A 20,915-nucleotide genomic window follows, 5' to 3' on the forward strand; every position below is an offset into this window, starting at 1 on the left:
TGAAAATCATGTGATAGTCTTTTTTTATATAGCTATGGAAACTATCAACTTTGGCCTCTTTGTGAATGATCCTAAGTGTGTTAAATTGATGCATGGAAGACACAAAGAAATGCAATCTAACTAGAGCTTTGAGCCTGAGGCTCCTTTCCTAGAGCAAAATGCTAAAGTTTGAAAGGGTCTTTTTAGATTTCAGGCAACACAAAAGTAGTTTAGTGACATCAAGTTGGGTATTTTAATGGTACTCATTACAAAGGCGTTTTACCTGGATTATACTGTTGGGCCTGTTAAACAGGAATCTCAACTAGAATCCAAATTGGTGCTTCTGTGCTTAAGGCATGCTTTATCTGTTGGAAAGTTACTGATGAGATAAGTAGTGCTATCACCTGGACACCCTACAGTTTTGAAGTATGGACTAACCCACTTCCATTAAAATGGAATTTAACTAAGCCAGGTGTGTTGTGGGAGGCCAAGGCAGAAGAATGGCAAATTTGAGGCCAGCCTGGGCAATTTAGTGAGATCCCCTGTCAAAAAAAAAAAAAAGTCTGGAATGTAGCACAGTGGTAGAGCACTTGCTTAGCATATACTAGCTCTGGGTTCAATCTCCAGTACCAAAAGATAAAAATGAAAATAAAGCAGATGGAAAACTGAAGTACCCTGGTGAAAAATCTAGAAATTTTGTGTAAGGATCCCAGAAACAACACCAAGCCAATTATTGAAGGTAAGAAATCTCATTTTGGAGCCTATTATAAATGCATATGGCAATGTATTGCATGTTCAATCCAACACCAACATATTGAAGTCAGTATTTTTGTGCTGACCAAAACCTGACCCAGTACAAAATTTCTTATAACAGAAATTTAATGTTTCTGAAAGCATGATTACCCTCTCATTTCTTTTTTTTACCTTCTTTTACCTTTCATAAGTTCTTTCAGTTGGTTAATCATTAATTAATATTTAACAAGGCTTTTTCCCAGTGCCAAATCCTTCTCAGCTAGTCTAGCCTTTAGGCAATGTATGAACTCCCCCACCCCTCACTTAAGAAGCCCTGGCACTCACTACAGGTTAATTTCTCTAAGGAAATTCATAATAGCAGATCAAGTTAGGGCTTTTTTTTTACAAGAACATTCAATTTTTTAAACCTCTCAATTTAGCATTTTTCCTGGTGCATATAAAATGGAACTTAATTGAACCAATTTTAAGTTTTCACAAAACTTTCCAAGCACACATTTCCAGAACAAAAATGATTATGACTGGAACAGGAAAGTTTTGTGAAACAGGAAAGTGCTTAGACATTTTCTTCTACAGCTGTCCCACAAACCGCTCCTTTGACTCCACCCTACAGAATACCCCCAACTCTGGCCTTCTCTCTAGACCTTTCCAATTCCAAAGGATTGGAATGCAGATAAGGAGGAGTCAGTTATGACAAGGAGGCAACCTCATGAGCAGAGGAGAAGAAATGATACTCTGGGAAGCAGGAGCACTCTCCAAATTTTCTCTGGTGAAAGGAGACTCATGAGAATTGAACCCATGTGCAAATGAACAGAACCAAGTTGCTTCCACTGCCCGCTCCCACCTCCACCTCTCACTCCTTTCCACATGGACAAACCTTGCAGACAGAGGTGATTCTGGTCAACAATTTATTTGGCTGGAAGCCAAGGGCATGAGGGCTTTGCCCTCCCTATCCCGCTCCCTTAATTTCTTAAAGAAAGGGTTGTTGGTGGGGTTTCTCTGGGTGTTGTTAGCACCTGAACAGAGCAGATGAAACAAGCAATGTTTCTTGCCAAGCCAAGATTCTTTTCGCGATTCCATGAGAAATTGCCTGTCCCCTCTCCCAGACCTAAATAGTTGACGTTCAAACTCTTGTTCCTGCATTCCCATCTTTTCATTTCTCCCACAAGATTTTTTGTTTTGTTTTTGTGGTATTGAGAATTGCCTATCACTGAGTCACATTCCCAGCCCTTTTAGTTTTTACAAATGAGTTATTCATTTTTTATTTGTTTAGTTGGGTTTTCCCACAAGATTTTTTGAACATATACTTCAAGTCAGGCACTGTAGACTTCTAACTTCTTAGCCCAGGTAGGAAAGAAAGAAACCAGCGCCAGAGACCTGTCTCTGCTCCCTGCCGCAGAGTCACAGTTACCATCCCTACTGAGTGCCCATCCCAGTGCCTACTCTCTCAATGCTCCACCCAGTTGATGTGACAGGTTCGTGGCCCAATCCCCTTCCTGGTTCCCAAGCGGACTGCTAGTACTACCCGAGCCAATAGCGGCGGCCGAAGGGCGGAGGGGGCTGGCAGAAGGGGAGGGAGCGCTGGCTTTAGAACAGCAGCCGCAAAGATTCCAAGGGGCAGAAGTTGTCTGAGTGTTGGTCGGAGGCAGTCGGGCCAGACCTGGGACTCTGCGACTTTACGTAAGTGCTTTGCAGGCACTGGCGGGCACTAGGAGAGCGGGTTTCCTGGGCGTGGGCTGGAGTGGGTCCTGGGGAGAGCATCTCCGGTAAACTCAGTAGAAACGTGCCTTGCACCGACTAACCGTGTTTGGGCAGAAGGGGGAAAGATCTGAGAATTTTCAGTCTCTGCCTTTGGGCGTCCAGGCGATCATTTGCAACCGGGATGGGTAGGAGTGACTGAGGATTCACCACCACCACCCGCGCAGGCATTTCTTCACTATAGAAGACAGTGCTTTCTCTCTAGTTGCTCTTAAACTTGTTGCCCACCTCGGGCTGGAGTCCTTGACGCCAACCACTGCCCAGATTCCCTTCCGCCACGGCAACTCCGAAGTGGAAACCGAGGGACTAACTTCCCTCCGCTGTCCTTCTCCAGCTCCTGCCATTCCCCCCTCCCTCTCGCCCGGACTCAGGAAATCCCGGAGCCGGCAGCCCGCGACGCCTCCAGCCCCCGCTCGCCCGCCTCGCTGACCCAGCTGCTTTACACCGACCCCGAGGCTCTGAGCCCGGGCGGGGGGCAGAGTGCGGTGGCCAGGGGAAGGAATCTGGCTCGCGTTGCCTGCCTTCTGCTTGCTTCACCTCCTTGCCATTACCCAGAGCGTCGCGATCTCACCGCGTCTCCCTATGAGTAAGCACTTTTTTTCTTTCAGTAGCAGAACATCTCTGGGCCAGTAGGGCAGTACCTTCCGAAGTTCTTCTCTCCTCGGACCCGGTGCCTCTAGTGTGCTCTCTTCCTAGCTGCTCTGCAGCGGAAAGCGCGCAGTCAGGGCTGCAGCTGCCCGGGACCTCTCCCGGCTGCCTTAGAGGGTGAGCCTAAGGGTTGGTGGAAGGGGGATGATGCTGCCCCTTCCTCCGCTCAGCTGCACTTGCCTGTGTTTACTTTTCTCCACCCGCTGTACTTAAGCGCTCTACTGAAAGGCCGGGGACGCCGACCACCCCCGCCAGGGCTTTTCGCCAGTAGCAAAGTTGCCGTCGCCGCCCTGGCTGCTCTAATGTGCTGGTGGTTCTTACTGCCCGCCAGGCTCCAGGCAGGAGCTGGTCCCAGCCCCAGAGGTGGAGTGGAGTTAATACCACCTGACACTTCCCGTTCGAGATGCTTCTTGCTTCTCACTTGAACTGCATTACATCCCCAGTGGTGCAGAAGGTCGAGCTTGAAATTAACAGACTTGGAGAGCCTCGCCATTTAGGATCAAACAGAAGCGATGCTCGGGGTGCCAGGCATATTCAAGGCAGAAGCAGGGAGAATGGAGCATGGCTGGCCACTGTAAGCTGGAAACGTAGGTGAAATTAAAAACTACTGAAGAGTAAGTTTTTCCTCCAGTTGGATGTCACAGTGTATTTGGGAACCTAAACTTGATCCCTGCGATGCACTTTACAGTGACTTCTAACAGTGGCCGAAATCCCACACATGCCAATTGGCATCACGTGCCCCAAGTCTCTGATGCCCCTAGGGTAATGGTCACATGACATCTTTTGACTTTAAAAGTGGAATGTAGTGACTGAGGCCCTTATTCCAGAAACTATGTCGACAAAAAGGGGGGAGGGGGACTCAAGGGAATTCTACTTGGATTTGGATTCGAGAAACAGAAAGGGAATTTGGTGCTCCAATTTTATCCAAAGTAAAGACCGGAGCCACTTTTAAAATAAAGACTTAAAATATATTTGTGCTGGGACATGACATAGCTCTATTTTCTCCCTACAATCTCATATGGCTTTTGTAAATTAAAATATCTATATCTATATCTATATATATATTTTTTTTTCTAGGAAAGGTATCCTTTTACTTATATCCCATTTTGCACCTAAATGCTAGAATTGACCATACCCATAAGATAATGTTAAAAAATAAGGCTCTGTCCCTATTCCTGACATGTCCTATATTTTAATTGAACCATTCTCTATATTGGGCATTTACTTAAAGATGGTAGCTAAGCCCTTGACTAAAATTAATTATACAGTTATTTATGATAGGGAGTTAATTGAATCAGAAATCATGCACAAAACCAGTCCACACTAAATTTGACAAATAAGACTTGGTTGGGGTTTTGGTTGGCCACGGTTTGGTTAAAATAATGAGAGGACTTTAAACAACTTTCCTATATTGTCCACTATTTCCTATAGTGGCCCAAGTTAAGTTTGCTGCTGGGAAAACGTGGCAATTTGCTATTTAGATTATATATTGCAGAGTATAGAAACAACCAGAGGAATCTTAGAGGTCAAGAGTTTGAAAGCTTTATTTAGTTGCAAGAAGGGATCCAGTTGATACACATTCCATCTTAAAACTAGGGCAGAAGTCCTAAAAATGAAACAGACTATTTAAGAGCTTTTTGTCTTTGTAATTTTTTTTTGTTCCAAGCCCTTTTTGTTTACTGTTGCAACCTCTGAATGAATTGGCCACTCATTTTGTTTCTGTGCCTGGATTTCTGAGCTTGAAGCTACCTTAAAGCTCGGAGTTCTGTTCCTCAGGCTAGCCTTGTGGCACAGATTAACTAGCAATGGATTTAAACTGCACCTGAACTACTAGAGTTAACTACACTGGTGGATAGACCCCCCCTAGTGGAAATGAGATGACAATATAATTTTAGATTGAGCTAATAAATGTTTAACCTTAAAATATAAAAAGTGGGATACTACCACCCCACTAGGCTACAGTGGTAGAGAGATAAGATTTTTTTTTTTTTTTTCTGGCACTGGGGATCAAACCTAGAGCCTCCTACTAGCAGTCTAGTGCTCTATCACTGAGCTACACTCCTAGTCCCAAGAATTATTTTTTAAATGTTATGAGATCCTAACCATATGGAATCATTGGCAGGGCATAGTGAGGCATGCCTGTAATCCCAGCAATTGGGAGGCTGAGGCAGGAGGATCACAAGTTTAAGGCCATCCTCAGCAACTTAAGCTCTAAGCAATTTGGTAAGACTCTGTCTCAAAAAGGGCTGGGATGTAGCTCAGTGGTAAAATGCCCCTGAGTTTGATGTCCTATACCAAAAAAGAAAAGAATCATCATTAGGCTTTAGTCCACAGCATTTCACTGCCTTGGGATTCCCATGCATTTAAAACCACCCCCAAGAGCTCATTGGTAGAGCATTTGTCTAGCAAACATTAGACCATGGTTTCCATCCCCAGCACTAAACACACAAACACACAAAACCACCCTCAATATTGTTGACTTCATGTTTTAATGATACAATCAAATTGAGCCCAAATTTTAATAAAGTTAGAGGATAGTGAGCCTAATTCTTAATTTCTACTGTTAAACCTGGCCAGATGTCAACTGCTTTCTTTACCTGGGGTAGGGAGCCAAATACATTCTGCTAGGTCATGATGATCAACATTAAGAGTGCAAAGTCTCTAGTCTGATACTCTTCAGATTCAATTGCTAAAAATGACTAGACTTATGGCTTTTGGGGTAGAAGGATTAATTATAACTACTGAGTAATATTTTGAGTGAGATTAAGTCTCTTCTACCAGTGGTTATACACACATTAGACTTGACCGGGACTATTTATACTGGCAGAATGTCAGTATCCAGGGTATTATCAGAAACCCAATGAAATTTTGCTCCTAGGCAAACAGTATGACTGTTGCTGAAAAGAAAGGACAGCTTGACCATGGTGCTTGAGCACTAAAGTGATTCTGTTTGGTGAAGCTGACAGGGAAAAAGAAGAAAGTCCCCTTCTGTATTCTTTTAAGCATTATTTCAGCTTGGCTTTCTGCAAAATTTACTGACATAATATTCTTAGCACATATAATAAAGACATGGCTGCTTTTTCATTTGATCTGGCATAATGTAGGTGGAATGTACATGGCAAACCTTTTTTGTTGGTGGTGTAGATTCTAAAAGTATCTGGTATAAAATAAAATTTGAACATGAATGTTATCGATACAGTGCAGTTTCGGTATCTGTTTTTGAAATCATTTGTGACTTATTCATATAACAGTTTTTCTTTTGATACAAAGTTATGCAGAGGGGAAAAATTTGATCTGTGAAAATAATAAAACTTGGGTTAGAAGAAAATAGGTCATGTTTTGAGTCTATAATTATTCTAGAGAGTGATAAACCAATTTGTTCAATTTTTTGGAGGTTTCGAAAGCTTTTTGGATGCATTACAATGTTGGAAGCTTGTTTAGATACCAGTGGTCATGACTAACTGTTTTCAGTTAGTTATATATTGGTCTTGGGAGAAGTTGTCATCATACTTTAGTCAATTTATTTTAGCTATACAGGTGAGACAGTTTCAAATTATTCACCATAAATTTTTTAAAAATTTTAGTAGATGGACCAACACCTTTATTTTTATGTGGTGCTGAGAATCGAACCCAGTGCCTCACACATACTAGGCAAGCACTCTGCCACTGAGCTACAGCCCCAGCCCTCACAATAAATTTAATAATATTGAATTTTGCTATATTTTTAGGAGTCAAAAAATTTAAGTATAAACCATTTTTAGGGACGAAGAAGAATTGCTGTTTTATGAAAATGCTAAGGGGCGGTATATTGGACTTGGCCTCAGAGGAGCTAGATTCTATACATGACTCTGCCACTGACTCATAGTTTGACCTTGAGAAAGTCACTTAAAATTATTTTATTGATGACTAACATTGGGTATATACATGTGGCAGACACCAAGCATTTTCACATTTATGAAATGAGGACTGGCTCAAGGACTTTTTGGTTGGCTGGGGTTTTGTTTTATTTTGTTTTGGGCACTGGAGATTGAACCCAGCAACACTTTACCACTGAGCAACATCTCTAATCCTTTCTTTTAGTGCATTTTAGTTATACATAATATCAAGGTTCATTTTGACATAATTATACAAGCATGGAATTTAATTTGCTCTGTTTCAGTCCCTAGCACTTACTCTTTTCCTCCTCTCCTCTTTCCCCCATTCCCTTTCCTCTATTCTACCAGTCTGTCTTCTATTTACCTATAATTTTATTTTTAATTAGTGCATTATGGATATACATAAAGATGAAATTCACTGTGGTATATTCATATGTGTACATATGATAGTTTGGTCAGTTTCATTCCACCATTCTGGTTCCCCATCCCTCCTCCCTTCCTCACAATCCCTTTCCTCTACTCCCTTGGTCTCCAATTTTCATGGGATTCCCCTATGTCCCTACCTTGCTTATTTAGGTCTAGCTTCTGCATATGAGAGAAAATATTCAACCCTTGACTTTCTGGGTCTGGCTCATTTCACTTAGCATGATTTTCTCCAGATCCATCCTTTTACAAGCAAATGACATGATTCATTCACCTTTATAACTGAGTAAAACTCTATTGTGTATATATATCACATTTTCTTTACCATTCATCTGTTGGTGGGCATCTGAGATGGTGCCTTAACTTGGCTATTGTGAATTGCACAGCTATAAACATTGATATGCTTTCATCATGATGCTGATTTTAGATATTTTGGATATACTGAATAGTGGGATTCCTGGGTTATATGGTGGTTCCATCCCTAGTTTTTGGAGGAATCTCCATACTGCTTTCCAGAGTGGTTGTACTAATTTGCAGTCCCACCAACAAAGTATGAGTGTATTATTTTCCCCCACGTACTCACCAGCATTTGTTATTATTTGTATTGTATTATTCTGACTGGAGTGAGATGAAATCTCAGAGTGGTTTTGATTTATATTTCCCTGATTGCTGAAGATGTTGAACTTTTTAAATAATATATGTGTTGGTCATTTGTGTTTCTTCTTAGGAGAAGCGTTTGTTTAGTTTTTTGGCCCATTTTGTCCTTTCAGGTTTTTTATTTTGACACAAGGCCTCACTAAGTTGCTAAGGGTCTTACAAAGTTAGTGAGGCTGGCCTCTGAAATGTGTTCAATAAAGAGGTAGTGTTGTTTATTGGAAAAGGCATTGGATGTGGAATCCGGGGTCATTTAGTCCTCTGCAGTCTGGACACATAGGTCATCTTCAGTAAATCACTGACGTTCTCTGTGGTCATATCTGGATTGTGCTTTATTTTTAAGCCATCTGTTTCTAATCTATGCATTTCACAGGAATGCTGAAAGGAAAGTGAGCTATGTGAAGCCTTGGCTCTTTAGCAGACAGGTGCTATATAAATTCAAAGTACTGTAGTAATATATCATAGCATCTCTAACACTTGAATAAGTTTTCAGAGAGGCTGAGGTAGAGCACTTACCTAGCAGGCATGAGACCCTGAGTTTCATTCCCAGCATTGGACGAAAAAAGTCATGCCATGTTTTTTTACTTTGTAAATGTTCTTCAGCCATCCAGTTCTATAAACAAAGGCAAAATAAAGTAAGACGTAACATAATGAAAACTAAGAAGTAGTTGATGGCAAGAGAATCAAATTCTACATGTATACTTTTTATATTTCTTCCCTCACCTTTTAAAGCCATTAACTCAGTAATTTTTTCCCTTATTAATAAACTACTAAGCAGATTTGCTCTTCATTGGTAATCATTACAGAGTCTATTGACTTATCATACTTCATTCTTAGTTTTATAATTACCCATATTGTGTAAAAATGCTTACGAAAAATCAAGTGTTTCTCTTCATAATTGCATTCTAAAAAAGGACAAGGTGAAGGTATGGAAAATCACAAAAGGAAGAGATAATCTCTAATGGTAAGTCATGAATAACATGGGAAATGTGAGAAGTTAATGTAACTTTTCTTTTAAAAAATAAACATGTTGAACTGGATAAATTCTGAGGTAATTTTCAACCTCCATCCTCAAAACTGTTAACTTGGAATTAATTTCCAATATTTATTTTCATCTTGTCAATTATATAGTGGTTCTATAACTCTAATTCTTTGCATTATTTTACTTTACATTTTGTTAATTTAAATTCCACTTGATAATATTTGTTGAAACATCGGTCAAGTGATTTTGAGTAAAGTGAAATAAGCCAAAAGCCCTGATTTAAATGACTTTGGAAAATATCAGATATCATATAACTAGTTCTAAAGAGTGGGTTTATTATACTATTACCATTTTCTTTTGTAAAGTCTGATTTCTTATTTCTCTCATCTCTGGTTTAAAAGATTTAATAGAAAAAAAAATTAAATATTTTAACCCATTCACTGAAAATAGAACTTTGATTCTCAAACTATGATGCAGGTACATGAATATGTATGCATATGTATATAGGTATATAAAGTTATATTATTATATAATATGTAAAAATAAAATTAAAATTTTTCCTCTATAAAATAGAATGTTAGAGCAGTGTGATAGATTTGAATATTCATTATTGTGTTGTAAATCATATGTTCTAATTACGTAGTATTGCACTTAGATTGACATTTCTGCTATTGATACTTGCATAATTCACTGTCTTTCATAGATGAGTATAATTTTTAGTGCTGGAGATGGAACCCAGAGCCTCATGCATATTAAATACATGTTCTATCACTAAGCTACACCCTCAGCCAACACAAGTATAATTTTTAAGCTTTTATGCTGTATTTCTTAACTTGCTTGTGTTCCCATTTTTGCCACTTATTCTTCTTTTTGATATTTTTAGGCTGGTATTTCAGGTCAGGGAAAATTACTATTGTAGACTGAAAAGTGTTTGCCCAGAGGTTAAAATGATATGAAATTGTTACTAGGACACATCTTATTGCTCTAATCAATATGTATGAATTGGTCAATCTACTAGGAAATTATGTTAAGTAATATTTAAGATATTTTTAATCACTTTAAATTTAAAAAAATACATGATCATTATAAAAATTAGAGTAAAACAAAAGAGTTTATAAAGAAGAAAATAATGATACTACCTGCTCATAATCTTATGTATTTATTTCACATGGACTGAGGGACGTATTTTTTTAAATTGGAGGTTGGGGATATAGCTCAGTGGTAAAGCACTTGCTTAGCATGTGTGAGGCCTTGGATTCCACCTCTACCACAAGAAAGAAAAGAGAATAATACACAAACTATATATACAATATGATTTCTTTCTTCTTTTTTTTGGGCTAAGGATTGAATCTAGGGGCCTCTCCCATGCTAGGCAAGCACTCTACCACTGAGTTACAGCCCCAGCCCATGTTCTTTTAATTTATTACATTGATAATATGTTTTTGAGTAATTAAACTTTTTTTGTCCCAAGGATTGAACCCAGGGGCACTTAACCACTGACCTATATCCCCCAACCCTTTTTATATTTAGAGACAGAGTCTCCCCAAGTTGCTTAGGGCCTTGCTAAGTTGCTGAGGCTGACTGAAATTGCAATCCTCCTGCCTCAGCCTCCTGAGCAGCCGGGATTACAGGCATGTGTCACTGTGCCCAGCTAGTAATTAAACATTTTAAAAGATATTTAACAGTCACTGTATAGTATGCTCTATAATGGATATTTCATAATTTTTATTTCACTAATTTGGGGTTGTTGGATATGTAAGTTGTTACCAGAGTTTATTAATAATGTTTCTGTGAATATCCTTGGGCAAAAATAATTTTGCAGCTTTATTTCTTAGAAGATAAATTGCCAAGATTGTTTTAAAGATGAATGCCTTTGATAGTCTAGAAATTTAAACATTGACTTAAAAAAAAAAAAAGATTGCCTTGGGCTGGGGGTCTAGCTCAGTGGGAGGGCCCTTGCCTAACTAACATTCAAGGCTCTATCTTTGACCCTTGATTTCAAGTAGTGGCACTGGAAAACCAAAAATAAAACAACGCTATAGGCTATTCTTTCTGTAGTGTATCATCTCATATATGACTCTAAACTGGAACTGGTTTGGGTAAAGTATATGTCTTGGAAATATTTTGGTTTCCTATGATTTAGTTAACAGGTGCACAGCAGGATGAAGTAGAAGCCTGTGGGGGTGTACAATCATAGGAAGTTCTGTTTTTTTGTTGAGAGCCACAGCCAAAGGGGCCCCAGCAAACTTCCAGCTGCCAGCAAACTTCCAGCTGCTGGCTGATGATTGGCTCACAGCAGCCCCAGCAACATCTAGCTGATTGGCTCCTCGGCCCCAGCAACATCTAGCTGATTGGCTCCTCTGCGGTGATGCTCATTGGACTGTTTCCCTGCCCTTTCAGACCACGGAGCTGCTCATTGGGGGACTTTTTTGGCTCCGCCCACGTGACCCAGCCAATCGGCCTCAAGAGCAGGAGGATTGTGGGAGGTGGAGAGAAGCTTGTGTGGGAGAGAGAGGCTTGGGGAAAGCCGGTGGTGGCAGTTGAGGCTCTGAGGGTTTTTCCTGAGAGACTATTTTGTTTGTCGTGTGTGGTTCTAAAAATAAAGTTAGTTTCTTTTGACAAGTGGCTCCTGATTGTGCCCAGCCAGACTGCGGCATTTGGTGGCTCGCACGGGGAGCGACTGAGGGTAAGTGAACTGCTCGCCCCTGAGGGCAGGGCGAGAGGATGGGTAGCCATTTTAAGATTCTTCTTTTGTTATTTTGTTTCACTTTTGTTTTAAGTTGCCTGTCCCTGGAGATGTGTAAGATGGAAGAAAAACTGCTTACATCTGAGGAACAGATAGGGAGAAAGGACGGATGGACATTTCAGGAGGCTATTATAATGATTTTGTGTTGTTCCAATTTTGTTTCACTCAGTTTCAGTTTTGTTAGGCGTTATCTTGTTGGGTTGTATTATAGTAGAAATACGGGATCAGAAATTAGTAAAAAACAAACTGAAAGAGTGTTAAGTAAATTGTTAGAGGAAGGAGGCATCTCAGTAAAATCAAGAACAATCAGGGCATATGTTGATACAATACAAAAATGTAGCCCATGGCTTTTTAAGGAGGAGTTGTTAAATATATCACAATGGAACCATCATGGTGAAGATTTAAAAAGAATAGAAAAGAAAAGCCCAGGGACTCTGCCAGTTGGCACATTGCCATTGTGGACATTCGTATCTTGTTTGCTTAGTCCAAAGCCTTCAGTTCAGACAATGGTAGAGGAAGGAGAAGACATAATGATTCAAGTAAAAGAGAAGGTCTCTCAAGTTAGTCAGATAGAGGAAAAGATTCAAGTAAAAGAGAAGGCCTCTCAAGCTAGTCAGACAGAGAAAGAAAGTGTAAAACAGAAAAAGCCATCAGGGGGAAAGTTACAACAGGAGACTGCTACTAACACCTTTCTATCACCAGAGGGTGTAAGTGTCCAACCAACAGCACCACCTCTACAGGAGACTGCTACTAACACCTTTCTATCACCAGAGGGCGTAAGTGTCCAACTAACAGTGCCACCTCCATATGCTGGGAGGCCCCCAACCCCCGCAGTTGATAGTTGGGATCCTGAGACAAGGTCTCAAATATTAACATGCCCTGTATTTGAGGCAGGAGGGCAGCGATTTTACCAAGTTTTAAATTTCAAAACAGTGAAGCAGCTAAAAGAGGCTGTAACAACCTATGGTCCTCAAGCACCCTTCACTGTAAGCATGGTCGAATCCATTAACAACTTGAACATGACGCCAGCAGATTGGGCTAATATGTGTAAAGCTGTGCTAAATGGAGGACAATACCTGTTACGGAAGGTTGCCAATGAGGAATTTTGCAAGGAGACGGCTAGGCGAAATGCAGCAGCTGGTTATCCTCAGAGAAATCTAGATATGTTGTTAGGAAAGGGACCTTATGAGGATCAGCAGCAACAAATTGCATATGATCCTGGCGTATACGCACAAATTGCTGCAGATGCAATTAAGGCATGGAAGACTTTACAAGGACATGGAGGTTTACAAGGTCAATTATCTAAGGTAATACAAGGAGCTAATGAACCTTATGCTGAATTTGTAGATAGGCTTATTCAAACAGCTACCAGAGTTTTTGGGAATACAGAACAAGCAATGCCATTACTAAAACACCTGGCTTATGAGCAAGCAAATCGTTGGTGCAGAGATATCATTAGACCATGGAAACATGAAGATTTAAACACATATATTAAATTATGTAGAGACATTAATGAACAAGAGCAAGTCATGGCAGCTGCAGTAAAACAGGCTTTAGATGCCAGAGACATTAATGAACAAGGGCAAATTGTGGCAGCTGCAGTAAAACAGGCTTTAGATGCCAGGCCAAGAACATGCTACAATTGTGAACAAACAGGACATTTTAAAAGGAATTGCCCCATTGGAGGAGGGTTTAACAAAACTAGGTATCAAAGGAGTAGAATACCAGGTATTTGCCCACGATGCCGTAGAGGGAGACATTGGGCTAATGAATGCCGTTCTCAAACCACCATAGAGGGTACTCCATTATCAAAAAACGAACAAGGACCAGGTGTTTATCCACGATATCGTGGAGAAAGGCATTGGGCTCCATTGCCAAAAAACGGACAGGGGGGCCCAATGCTCCGGGGCCCAAAACCACAAATATACGGAGCACTGGAGGAACCCAGCAACCCCATCAGGGTAGTGCCCAGGACACATTGTCCATCAGATCCCTCATCAGACAAACCAGAGGGAGCGCAGGGTTGGACATCTGCGCCTCCGCCAGAGCAGTACTAACTCCAGAGATGGGAGTTCAAATCATTCCCACAGGGGTGAAAGGACCTCTTCCCAAAGGAACAGTAGGCTTATTATTGGGACGCAGCTCTTCTACTCTAAAAGGACTTATGATAAGTCCTGGGGTAATTGATCCCGATTATGAAGGTGAAATAAAAATTATAGCCAGTTCTCCAAAGGGTATATCAGTAATTTCACCAGGAGATAGAATAGCACAGTTACTAATAATACCCAGCCTACATGATAAATTTTCCAGTCGTACTGTAGAAAGAGGTTCCAAGGGATTAGGCTCCACAGGTGTAGATTGGGCTATGCTTTCTTTAAATTTAGATTCTCGCCCCATGCTAAAACTAAATATTCAAGGACATGAATTTAATGGGCTACTGGATACAGGTGCAGACCTTAGCATCATCTCTCGTCAAGAATGGCCAAAACATTGGCCATTACAACAAGCCACTCAAACGCTTCGAGGCCTAGGAGTGGCAACTAATCCCCATAGAAGTGCAATGGTATTAGATTGGAAGGATCCTGAAGGATGTGAAGGAACTATACAGCCATATGTATTGGATCATCTTCCCGTAAATTTATGGGGACGAGATGTCCTAGATCAATTAGGTTTGACATTAACAAATAACATCAACCAAAATGCACCCACTATTATGACTAGACAAGGTTTTAGGAAAGGAAAAAGATTAGAAAAACAAGAACAAGGTATAGCAGCACCAATACAAATAGATCAAGGAACAGACAGACATGGGTTGGATTTTCAGAAAGGGCCACTGAGACAATAAAAATTACTTGGAAATCAGAAAGACCAGTATGGGTTCCTCAGTGGCCCCTGACTAAAGAAAAGATACAAGCAGCCCATGACCTGGTCAAACAACAATTAGCAGAAGGACATATACAACCTTCTGTATCTCCCCATAATACTCCCATTTTTGTCATCAAAAAGAAATCTGGTAAATGGAGATTATTGCAAGATTTAAGAGCCATTAATAATGAGATGGTTATTATGGGACCTGCTCAATCAGGGATTCCTCAGTTGTCTGCTTTGCCAAAAACCTGGTATGTTTTAGTTATAGATATTAAAGATTGTTTTTTTTTTCAATTCCAATTCATCCTGAGGATAGTCCACGTTTTGCATTTACTATCCCTGCACTGAATCATGAAGGTCCTGATCAGAGATATGAATGGAAAGTACTCCCTCAAGGGATGGCTAACAGCCCAACTATGTGTCAAATTTATGTTAACAAAGTAATCCAGCCACTTAGAAATCAAAATCCTGAACTACAAATATTTCACTATATGGATGATGTATTATTAGCACACAAAGATAAAAACACATTGCTAGAATGTTATGCCACACTTACAAACTTATTAAAAAATTATACTCTAGAGATAGCAATAGATAAAGTACAATTAAATTTTCCAATTAATTATTTAGGAGTTCTATTATCCTCAACCATGGTCCGTCCACCAAAAATTCAAATACGAGTAGATCAACTCAAATCACTTAATGACTTTCAAAAGTTATTAGGAGACATAAATTGGATAAGGCCTTATTTAGGTATACCAACAGGAGAGTTGGGACCTTTATTTGATCTCCTAAAAGGTCCATCAGATCCAAATTCACCCCGAATGTTAACGCCTGAAGCAAGAAAGGCATTAAAAATCATTGAAACATATATGGAAAATATGCATTTGGATAGAATTGATATAAGTTTGCCTTTATTATTTATTGTACTACCAACACAAAATATTCCTACAGGAGTATTTTGGCAAGAAGGTCCATTATTATGGATACATTTATCTTATTCTCCTAACACTATTCTTACTAGGTATCCTGAGGCTGTAGGACAATTAATACTCAAAGGAATAAAAGCAGCAAAGGGAGTGTTTGGAATTTCTCCCAATAAAATTATTACTCCATATACTATGAATCAAATTGATGAGTTAGCTAATGAGTTAAATACTTGGGCAATAATCATGTGCAAATCTAATGTTTCATTTGATAACCACTTACCATCTAATCCTTTATTGTCTTTTTGGTCATTGCATCCTGTAATTTTTCCAAAAATGACAAGAAAAACACCTATCATGAATGCTCCAAATATATTCACTGATGGGTCAAATAATGGTACAGCAGCAGTAGTTACCCCTGATCAAACTTTTACATTTTTAGTACCCAAACAATCAGCTCAAAAGGTAGAGCTTAATGCAGTTTTACAAGCTTTTGTGATGTTTAAAGATTCTGTATTTAATTTATTTTCTGATAGTCAGTATGTAGTTAATGCTATAATATCTCTTGAAGATGCTGGTAGGATTTCCCCTTCTTCTACTGTTTTCTCTTTGCTTTTCACTATACAAAGTCTAATCTGGGACAGAAAAGATCCATTCTTTATAGGACATATCAGGGCACATACAGGATTGCCTGGAGCCCTTAGTTTGGGCAATGATTTAGCAGATAAAACTACACATGACATACATATTTTCTCTACACTAGAAGAAGCTATAAATTTTCATAAAAAGTTCCATGTCAATGCTAATACTTTACAAAAGCATTTTAAAATAACTAAGGAACAAGCTAGACAAATAATAAAACAATGTCAAAATTGTGTGACCTTTTTACCACAAGTTAATCTTGGAGTCAATCCTAGAGGATTGATACCTAACCATATTTGGCAGATGGACGTCACACACTTGCCAGAATTTGGAAAATTAAAATATTTGCATGTTACAGTTGATACTTCTTCTGGATTTTTGATGGGCTCCCCGTACGGGGGGTGTACAATCATAGGAAGTTCTGTTTTTTGAAAAGGAACTATTAATGGGGGACGGGACAGATTTGTTTTAAGTAGCCTTTATATTTCAGGTTGCTATAAAACTCAGTTCAAGTATACAAAGGTTATTTGTGCCCATAAACATTCAGTATCCTTAAGACTTTATCCTGGAATTGGTTAGGTGACTGTTAATAGGTCCTTTTATCTCAGACTATTGGTCTCTTTTTGCAGGGAGAGTTTTGGGTACTAGGGATTGAAACCAGGGGCACTCTACCACTCAGTTATATCCCAGCCCCTTCTCTTTTTTATTTGGAGACAGAATCTTGTCATCTTGTTGAGGCTGGCCTCAAACTTGCTATTCTCCTGCCTCAGCCTCCCAAGTCTCTGGGTTTAGAGGACTGTATCACTATGCCTACACTATTGATTTCTTAAATTACTTTGATGTCACTAAGTAAGCTCTGAGCTAAACTCAATAACTTTTATATTTCATTTAGGTTGCTTAAATAATATTAAAAAAACAGGTCTGATAGTGGTAAAAATTCTGATAATGCCACTTTGTGACTGATTTCAGTACCTATGGTGACTCTCTACCTTACAAACATGTGACTTAACAAACCTTTTGTATATTTGAATGGCTTGTACACTGCATGCCTAAACTTATCCTATACTGCTTCATAGATCCTTCCTTGGTATTTTTATCCTTCTTCCAGTTTACCAGCCTTATTAAGGACCCTGTTGGTCTGGGAATTCAATGATGATCCAGAAGTAACATTAAAGTTTGCCTGACTCAACAACTCGTCCCCTTCCCCTTCCCCTCCCCCACTCTCGGATCATGTATGTGCTGTTTCATAGAATTATTTTAGCATAAAATGTGAGTTTCAATGGCTTTGGTATCTGGGAGATTTCTTAACCCCCCTACATCAATTTCTCCATCTAAAATATGGGAATAATATCACTTGCTTTTCACTGTTCTTAGAATTTAATGGTCCCATTTACAGGCTTGTTAATATTGTCTTAGATGATCCTACAGATAATTCTCCTCTTCATTTTATTTTGGTACTTGGGATTAAATCCAGGGGTGCTTTGCCACTGAGCTACATCCCAGTCCTTTTTAAATTTTATTTCATTTTTATTTTGAGACAATATCTTGCTAACTTGCTGAGGCTGTCCTTGAATTCAGATCCTCCTGCCTCAGCCTCCTGAGTCCTGTGCACTGCTCCACTCAGCCCTCTTTACTTTCCTCTAATTCAAAACCTAAGTATCACCATTAAAAATAAATAAAATAGTTTATTTCTATTTTATTTAATGGCATTGTGAAACTATTGCTTTCCATTGTTTTCATTGTAAATATAGAGGATTTTGGCAATGTTCTGGGATAAAAGAGCTTCTTTGCTTAGCTCAGAAACCTGTTTATCATTTAAGTCATCCTTTTGTGAGGATATGCCATCCAATAGTCTAAAGAACTTTGCTCTCCTTCAAAGGAAAATTGGAAACATGACTCTTAATAAGTTACAGACACCATTATAAACTCATTGCCACTAATAAATATAGCTTAAATAAAGATAAAATAAAATAGGTAATGTTGATTCCTGATTTTTGAGGGGAAGGGAGAAAGCTTCAAGTTTTTCAGTGTTACTACAATAATAGAAAGAATAAAAATGTGATGTTTATAAAGTATACTTTTAGAGAAAAAATAGGAGAAAGAAGAAAATAGTGAAAACTTAAAATGCTGGGGAAGTAGAGGGTTATAAATTACATCAGTATTATCGGGCTGGGGCTGTAGCTCATTGGTGGAGCACCCACCTCACATGTGTGAGGCACTGGGTTCAATCCTCAGCACCATAAAAAATAAAGACATTGTGTCCAACTACAGCTAAAAAAAATTAAAAAAATAAATAAATTACATCAATATTATTTCTGAGATGTGGCTCAGTGGTAGAGTGCTCGCCTAGCACGTGTGAGGCCCTGGGTTTGAGCTTCGGCACCACATAAAAATAAATAAATAAAATAAAGATATTGTGTCCAACTACAACTAAAAAAATAAACATTGTTTTTAAAAAGGGTGAATCCAAAACATTAATCTTAAACTTGATTCCCATTATTCCCTCTGGTGGAGGTTTTCAAAAGCAAAATCAGGAAATTATGACAGATACTGGCATATTCAACAAATATTTTAAGCCGTTTGTGCATCTCCAGTTTAGAGCTAAAGTTGAATCATTTTTGCAAGTGGTTAAGAATAGTTAAAATTTTATATTTCATCTTATAATAATTTAAAAAACAAATAGTCAAGTTATCATTAAATATAGATAACAAAAAATTGTTGACAGATTTACATATTCAAAAACACAAGCCAACCCATGCATTTTGGTATCTTATCCTAAATCAAACCATTCCAGCTTTTGTTGACCCTCAGAAAAAAGCAAGATAGAAGATATTTATAGATGCTAGCAGAAGGGGAAAAACTTCCCTAACCAGAGATTTGCATCAGGATGAAAGGAAGATTGATATGTCAGATTAAGTACCTTAAAATATATAAGAATTATATAAAAGAAAGCCTGTAGGCCATTGATAGAGTAAACGTAGGGAAACTTTAAAAAGTGCCCCAGATTCTTAAGTACATATTGAGATAGTACTAAGTACACATGGAGTAATAGTTAACTGAAGGGGTAATATGAATAAAACCTTAGTCTGTGAATGGTTTCATCATCTATTCAACTAACAAAAGTTGAATGAAGACTGTTAGATGCTACAAATAGATAACATACTCCTGCAATGTAGTAGAAGAGAAAGACAGAAAAGTAATATTGGTTTTCATGAAACCTAAAAATATTCTTATGCATAGAAAATGAATCTAAATGTAGCTGTTTTGTGCGGTGGGGGGGGAGTACTGGGGATTGAACCCAGGGCCTCAGGCATGCAACTTAAGCACTTAACCACTGAGCTATATCCCCAGCCCCCTTTTTTCTTAACATAAAATAATTTCTAAATTTAAACCTTGTGTGAACAAAGACATTCAATTATAACCCAATATAATCAAATCTAAACTAAGAACAAATCACATTTAAACATTGTTATTTCTTTGCAATAATTATTGCATCTAAAAAAGAGACCACTATGAGTTACTTTTACTTAAATAGAACATTGCTCAACCTATAAATGAAGGTCAGCAGACACCAGTGTCTTGGAATAAAATAGCCCTTTGGCAAGAAAATGAGCCACACCCCATTTAGTTTTTACAAAAATAAAATTCTTTCCAGCTTTACTAAATTGTAGATGTTGTGCACAGCATGTACTTCTGTAGTAGTTTGTTCTGCAGCTGTGGAAATATCCATGTATGCAGAAGCCCTAAAAACAATATCTATTTGCCATTACTTATGCAAGCAGTGCTCAGACTTTTTGTTGTACAGAGTGCTGTTGTCTTTTTTTTTTCTGATTCGCAGATAATACCAAGTAACCACAGTTATAGCTTATGCATTCGTTTTCTGCCTTGAACTTCATGATTGTCACAGACATTAAATAGGACAGACAAACCTGGAATTTCAAACCTGATATTTGTTTCATCTGGTAGGAGGGCCTCAAAACAATGTACTGTCAACTGTATATGGTTTTCTTCAAGGGCATTAAAAAATTCCTGTTATGGGGCTGGGGATGTAGCTCAGTTGGTAGAGTGCTTTCCTTGCATAAACAAGGCCCTGGGTTCGATCCCCAGTACCACCACCAAAAAAAAAAAAAAAAAAATCCTGTCATGTACCATGGTAAAGAACTGTATTTCTAGGGAATCAAAGAAATAAACCCTGAGGAAAAGCTCCATTTTCCTAGCTCCTTCACAGGGGTCTGGCATACAGTAGGTCTTCCTATCCACAGGGGATTAGTTCCAGGAACCCCATCTGTAATATCAAAATCCATGGATGCTCAAGTCCCTTATTAAGAATCACATAGTATTTCCACATAAGCTGCATATATCCTCCCATGCAGGTTTTTGTTGTTGTTTGTTGAGAGGTGCCTTTTACAGAGGCGGTACAGGGAATCCAATCCAGGGCCTCTTGAATGCTAATCATATGTTCTACCTCTGAGCTACATCTCCAGCATTCCCATATACTTCCATATCTCTAGATTACTTAATACCTAGTGCAATGTAAATGCTACATAAATATTTGTTATACTGTCTGTTTAGGGAATAATGGATAGAAAAAATTATGTTTTCAGTACACACAATTTTGTTCTGAATATTTTCTGTCTGCTGTTGGTTGAACCCATGAATATGGA

At 38.8% G+C, this 20,915-nt stretch overlaps 1 protein-coding gene across 2 annotated transcripts in view; it reads left to right on the forward strand.

Moving 5' to 3' along the window:
* Positions 1-2,278: 2,278 nt before the first annotated feature.
* Positions 2,279-20,915, forward strand: part of Pls3 (plastin 3) — a 92,178-nt gene continuing 73,541 nt past the window's right edge. For both annotated transcript variants that reach the window (XM_058571664.1, XM_046420841.2), the window contains exon 1: positions 2,279-2,409. The gene's annotated coding sequence lies outside the window, so the exon portion shown is untranslated. The remainder of the gene's footprint in view (positions 2,410-20,915) is intronic.

Source organism: Marmota monax, unplaced genomic scaffold, assembly GCF_021218885.2.
Source record: "Marmota monax isolate L192 unplaced genomic scaffold, Marmota_monax_Labrador192_F-V1.1 WCK01_AAM20220418_F8-fsc00050, whole genome shotgun sequence".
NCBI lineage: Eukaryota > Metazoa > Chordata > Mammalia > Rodentia > Sciuridae > Marmota > Marmota monax.